The following is a 7,044-nucleotide window of genomic DNA, read 5'->3' as shown; positions in this document are numbered from 1 at the left end:
TCAAGCTTTAGCTATGGTTCCGAGTGTTCCCTGCAACCAAAATTTAAGAGCTGAGTTCCATTACTTCATATTTATCAACCAATTTAATTAACAACAAAACCCTAATTTATGTTTTATGATTATCAATTGGCAGCAGGCTTAATAAGAATAGAAGAATGATAGTATTTGTAAAGAAAAGAAAAAACTCAACATTCTCTCTGTGTGGGTATAACTATATTAGTTTTTGCCCTAGTTAAGTTCCTCTTTATTTCAGAGAATGGAGAATTCAAGAGTTTAGGTTAAACAAAATTTAGAATTGGACGATGTTCGTTTAATTTTAAAAACAGTCTTACATCATTTTGAGAAAGTTACGAATTTTATTTTAACACTTGTGATTAATTAAATATTATCACCACCACTCATTTTAACAAGGTTATTCTTTAAAAAGATATAAAAAATAAAAAGTATGAAAAATCGTAACAAAAAATAGAAAGTTATAATACAAAAATTAACAAAAAATCTAATAGAAAATCATAAAGAAGATATTAAAATATCTTTAACAGAAGAAAAAAAAAATTAAAACAAGAGAATACAAGCTACCGTGAATTTCTACCGACCATATTTCTTCCCCATAAACACATTTTACGTTCAACCCTATCCCATCATGTTCCTCATATATGCACAAAACTTGATAATAATGCATAGTAAACCAAAGGTGGTTGGCGTTGTATTGACCTAGGAGTTCGTCACTAAGTGTGGTTGGCGTTGTATTCACTCAAAGTCAATGCCCAATTTCAACTGGGTGACACAATTAAGACTCACTACGATTCCATTGACAGTGAAAAACATGGCATGGTGCGAATGGATTTGAGTTTTAGATTTGCAACAGAAGGTGGGTATTGAAGTTTTGTGGAGGATGAGACAATAGTGATGGTTTAAGGCAGAGGATCCCAATGGTATGGACACGAGGGAGACAGTGACTTTGTTGATGTCGTATAAGGTGGTTTGGAATGTGATGGGTGGTGTTAGGTTAATGACTTTTTAATTGGACGACGATGTTGACGAAGAAGGTGACAAGACAGTGTTGGTTGGTGTGTGGTTCACTCTGGAGGATGCTTAGCCACCATGGTCTCGTCTTGAAATTCATCATTTTGTTTGGTCCAAAAGATTTCTGAAGGCTGTAAAATCTGAACTATTCAACTAAAGAACCAATCTTTTCATACGTACTTGTGCTTAAGGTAGAGAAAGGTTTCAATTTTGTTATGATGATGGGTGCAATGCATGCATGTTTGTCTAAGGTTTCAACAAAAGATAAAATTGCGAACACTTCAAATCATTGCTACTCACGAAACCCAACGTTAATGTCATAGTTCTGCTCATTCATCTCGCCGCCTCCCTACCCTATCCACAACATCTCTTTACTCGATTTCAACGTTGAAGAGTAAGAACTCAGAAACAACCATATTAATATATATAAAATATATGTATATACTTAGTTATCTGAAGTTTGTAGGTAAGCCACAATTAAAATAACTTCCTAAACGGTTCTTTTATTTTTTGGAAAAGGTCTAACGTTATGTTTTCTTAAATTACAGAGTATTTTCTTCATGCCTTAAATATTTATTTTTATTATTATTATTTTTTTAATATTATTATTTTCTTTAGGCTTTAGGATCTAAACTTAATCGAGTTTTAGAGCATTTAAGTATGTTCATCTCTTTCTGCTCTCTCTCCATATTTTGGAAATTTCTTCAACAGTAACTATAGGAAAATTCATTTTTTACCCCTAATGACCCATTCATGATTATGTCCAATTTAATTTTATATTGATGGGATTTGGTGATTCAAAGTACTACAGAAACAATACATTTTAAAGTTTAAGTAAATCGTAAAGACTTTTGGCAACTGAAATTGGGACGAACATATGTGGTAGAGAAAATCATAACTGCAAGGTAGTCAACGATTATGGGTGGTAATTCGGGACGGGTCACGTTGACTAGCGTGCTGTTTGAAAAGTGCGAGACTGGCCAAGGTTGCTTGAATAGTTGATGGAATTCAAGTCCCTCAATCTTCACCAATCCTATATTTATTCATTGCATTTTTTAAATACATAAGCCTTTTGTACAAAAATGGATCTAATGACTTATTCTTGTTCTAGATCTCACCTATACTCTTTCTTCATCAAAAATCAATTAGGAAATCAACAATAGAATAATAAAATAATCATGTAACCATAATGAGAATTATCTTAAACTCTCAAAACCATTTATCTTAAAGTTCAATTTGAACCTTATTTGAAACTTCTTTCAAATGGGATTAGGTTCATCAAATTATTGCTTGATAATGTATAGAATTACAACAAAAGGATCATTTGTTGGTGTAAATCTGTGTTCAAATATATTGTCAAAATTTACACATACACACATAAATAATGACATATTTTGGAGAATAACAACTTAATTAAATTTTACTTAATCTCGTTTTTCAAAATGAAGCCAAGGTCTTTGATCAAGGACATTGCCAAAATCATACTCAAGTGTAAGTGATCTCGACATCGATGTAACATGATTCAAAGTGGGGTCTTTGGAAAAGGTATTAGGAGATGATTAACGTACAATGATGACCATGTTGCTCCTAAAAATGTAGGAAGTAATGCTCCTTTAGATATTAGACGTGTAGACTCCATGGTTGTTGGATGAACTGAAGAATTGGGAGGGTGGGGATTAGATGAAGCTCTCACCAACATAAAAATCACCTCAATCCCTTGGTTTCATCTATATGTGAAATTTATTGCATATATAACATGTGATAGAGCAATCAAATTGGAACAAGTTATTTTTAATAAACAAATAAGCTAATTATGATAAAAAGTCTCAAAACTTGATAGTGTTTTCTATACTCAAATATGTCATTTATCTTGTCTCTCATTGACTATAAATATTAAAAATCACAATCACATTAATGCAAAAATTAATTAACACAAGGAATACAATCAATTTTAATGCATGAGTTATCAAAGAGGTATTGGTGTCATCAAAATCACCATCATTGTTGCCCTCACTTGAAATGTATAGTCTTCCTCATATTCTTCATCTTTGTTTGTTTGATTTAGTAATTGTATGTCTATTTATTCTCTCTCACCATCAACACCAACAAGACCATCATGAATGAAGTATGGATCAACATGTAACACTACTTGGAGTTGCAGAAGTTCATCGTTTTGGTATGGACTCTTACCATATTATTAATGATTATTAAACTACAAGATTTTGCATTATATTACTTACAACCAACCTTGGCGTCCCTCTTAATGTTTGGTGTATAAACATGATCTACTTATTGTACAAATATGAGTCAATCATATATTTTAGTTGAACAATTTCATATTTATTATCTACTTTGATTTCTAAATTAGGAGTATTTTTAAACCATTAATATTGAAAGATGACTAAATTCATCAATGACAAGTCAATATACTCCAATTAAATAATATTAGACCCTATTTTATAGAAATTTCACTATAATCAATCATTGCTTCAATTTCTGCCTTCACTCCGAAGAACAATAATATTTACATCCATCGATAACTTAGAGATCATGATTATACTTTTCTATTAGGATGTCATACAAAATTAACTAATAATAGAACTTAAAAGTTATCCATCCTTAATTTAGGTCTAACAATTTAGAAATCATTAAAATTTAACTGGAGACTAACAAAACAAATAATCAACACAAAAAATGGATAAATTTTCATTTATATGAATTGAAATAATTAGAAAAAAGTAGAAGAAAAAAAAAAAGATAAACAGAATAGACATATTTTTTAAATAGCATATTTTGATGCTCACAAACAAAAGGATAAACATGTCACGATTTAATTTTTTAATTGTTCTTTGAAATTTTGTTTACCCTTAAAATCCCACACTTTCTTATAACATGAATCTGATCGACATCAATCTTCTCTTAGTTTCTCTCACTTCTATCTTTTCCCAGACAATTGTAGCTCTTATTTTCCAAAATCACTATCAATGACAAACAATGAACAATCTCTATCCCACCAATTCATTTGATCAAAAGTCCAAGACATGTGATAAAAGTCTTTAAATTGTCGATTGCATAAGGTTCAGACATATATCAATTTTTTCTCATATATTACATGGAAATTTTCTTGTAAATTTGTTAAAAAAATTTACAAGAAAAGACTTTTTCCTACTATTTTTTCTAATAATTTTAATTGGCAGATAATTCCTTCGTGGATAATTATTTTCTATAAAATTATAAAACTCTCAAATATTTCCTACAAAATTTGTTGCGAAAAGTGTTTTATACAAAATATTTTGTAAAATAATTGACAATAATTTCCTGCAAAATTTTTTTCATAACAAAATTTATAAGTATTTCCTAAAAAAAATTCAAAACAAAATTGTTAAGAAATATGAATTTTTTTAGTAGTGTTTGTATTTAAAACTTACCAAGATAACATATTGTACCAAATATTTATGTAAATAGTATGGTTTTGTTTTCAAGTTAAATTTTGAATTGTGTTATTTTTGGTAAAATTGTTTTTTTATTTCTAAAAAATTCTTTCTCCTTTTCTTTTAAGTTAAAACAATAAATTAAAAATTTAGTTTAGACTTGGGTTTCAATTGAATTTTGACTTATTTTTCAATGAATTTCCTTTCAATCATATAATTCATAAATTAGTTTAAAAAAAACTAAATTTTTACCTAAAAAAGGTACTATGTTTATAAATATTTGAAAAAAAATAGTATTTAACTAATTTTTGGATATATATACATGGTAAAAAAAATAGAAAATGATGTTAAGGTGTTGAGATAATAATGTGTAGTTTTAGCGACAGTTGGAAGGATATAAAGTGTGAAGGAAAAAGAAAAAGGAATAGTAAAGGGAGCAATCAATTGGAGGTGAGTGGTATATGATGTACGTAGACATTTTGTGTGAACATGCAATGCATCTTCGTTAATATCTCCCTCTAGCCACTGCCTAAGGTCAGAACCAGAACGTACAACAAATAAATTTCATTATTAATATTGCACAATTTCTACTCAAATGTCAATAACAACTACCACCCAATTTTCACGGATTTCAATTAAAAAAAAACAAATTACTCTATTTTTTAAATAGTTTCCACATGTGTTTTCAATAACACTAATCAAGTACATTTTTGTTTTTATATGGTTTTAAAAACAATAAACTCTTTCAACTATATTTTATATTAATGTTATATTTGATTGATCTAAATTTTTTCTCATTTATATATATGATAAAAATTTCAAATTGAATAAAATATATACTAACTTATCACATCATGATATATTGTCTCTTTTCTTCTATGATCTATCTACTACAATGAACTAATATTTGTGTTTCTCACAGAATACTATTGTGTATATATTTGATTTTTTTTTCTTTGTCGACTTGTTTTTGTCAGCAAAAATATGTATAGATATATAATAGACTACTTGAGATATTCTAATCATTAAATTTACTTACAAGATTTCTCAAATACAGAATATGCATATATCATTACAAAAATAATTATTTTTAGTGGGGGTTATATTTGACGTTTCTGGGGTTTTAACCCCCACTAATGGTTTTACCAGAGGTTTGCAATTCTCCGAAAGAGCAAGCGTAGCTAACAGATTACCGGAGGTTTTTAGCAACCCCTGGAACTAACACAACTTTACCGGAGGTTTCGAAAACCCCCGTTAATACCCGGAGTTTCGAAAACCCCTGGTAATGCATGGGGTTTCGAAAACCCCTACTAATGCTTGAGATTTCGAAAATCCCCAGTAATGTCTGGGGTTCTGAAAACCCCCAGTAATGCATGGGGTTGAAAACCCCCAGTAATGCCTGGACTATAACCATATTTTCTATTCAAATAGTATCAATAGTGGACTAGCAATCATTGAACCCTGGTGGATTATATGCAATAATTAATGTATAGTTTGTTGATTAAATGTAACTAAACAATTATATTAGTCTTACATGTTCACAACCAATTACAATGACATGTCATATAATGTGCCACATTATATTAAGTGTTTATAAATTATAAGTGTGTAATTATCAGCGTACAACGTGATCGTAATTTTATAGACCGAATAAATAATATTTTTCTATAATTTGTAAACTCAGTAGTAGTAGGCATCAATATTTCTATCCATCATGTTTGGGATCAACAAATTTTCAACTGTAAAAAATATTTATGTCTAGAATAAGAAATAGAAAAATAAGTCATTGTCAACTAAAATTAAAAGACCTACACTATCTTTACATCATTACATTTACAAAAGAAGTTTCATCCAAAAGAAGATTCTGATACATGTATGCACCTGCAATAATACAAAACTTATATTAGTAATAATACAAAAAGTATTATGTAAGTAGCTGACTTTACTCATTCAAAAGAAACCAACATATACAATGAACAATCAAAGTCATTAAAATTAAAATATAGAATCCTTCATAATTTCGCATTAATTAATTTAATAATATAGAATCATTTCTTTCTCAAACAAGTTATATATTATTCGTCTTACATCTATAAATATTATAAAAGGTCACAACAGTATAGTTATACACACATTAGTGTATTGGATGTAAAATATTTTTCACAAGACTTACCGAAATGTCACTTATAGAAGCATCAAGCAGCTCATCTGCCAAATACAACATTCCTGTCAACCAGCCTAATAAAAAAAATATCAATAAAAAGAATAAAACTTTGAAAAGATATATCTAAATCAAGTGAGGCTCTACAAATATATCAATCCAAGCATCGTACTTATATTAACCTGCACTATCCAAATTCATCCATCAAATCAATTACTTTGACTCATAAAGTTAGATACACTTTCATGTATTTTTCTCAAATATTAGAAACAAGAGTTAGATCGACATTATTTACCTTGGTTCCATTAGGGACAATGGTTCCATTAAGGACAAGAATCTGTAGGATTCTTGAGGTGCATATATGAATGTTAAAATATAAATACTATTTTGTACCAAAAGAACATAAGTGGTATGTGGGGATTGGAC

At 29.1% G+C, this 7,044-nt stretch overlaps 1 pseudogene; it reads right to left on the bottom strand.

Annotated features, from left to right (window-relative positions):
- LOC146888870 (uncharacterized) lies at window positions 1-3,488 on the bottom strand (annotated as a pseudogene).
- Between the last annotated feature and the right edge of the window lie 3,556 nt (window positions 3,489-7,044).

The sequence above is a fragment of the Vigna unguiculata genome, chromosome 1 (assembly GCF_037176805.1).
Source record: "Vigna unguiculata cultivar grain cowpea cultivar isolate G323 ecotype 2 chromosome 1, ASM3717680v1, whole genome shotgun sequence".
Lineage (NCBI taxonomy): Eukaryota > Viridiplantae > Streptophyta > Magnoliopsida > Fabales > Fabaceae > Vigna > Vigna unguiculata.
This window is presented reverse-complemented; position numbering and strand designations above follow the sequence as displayed.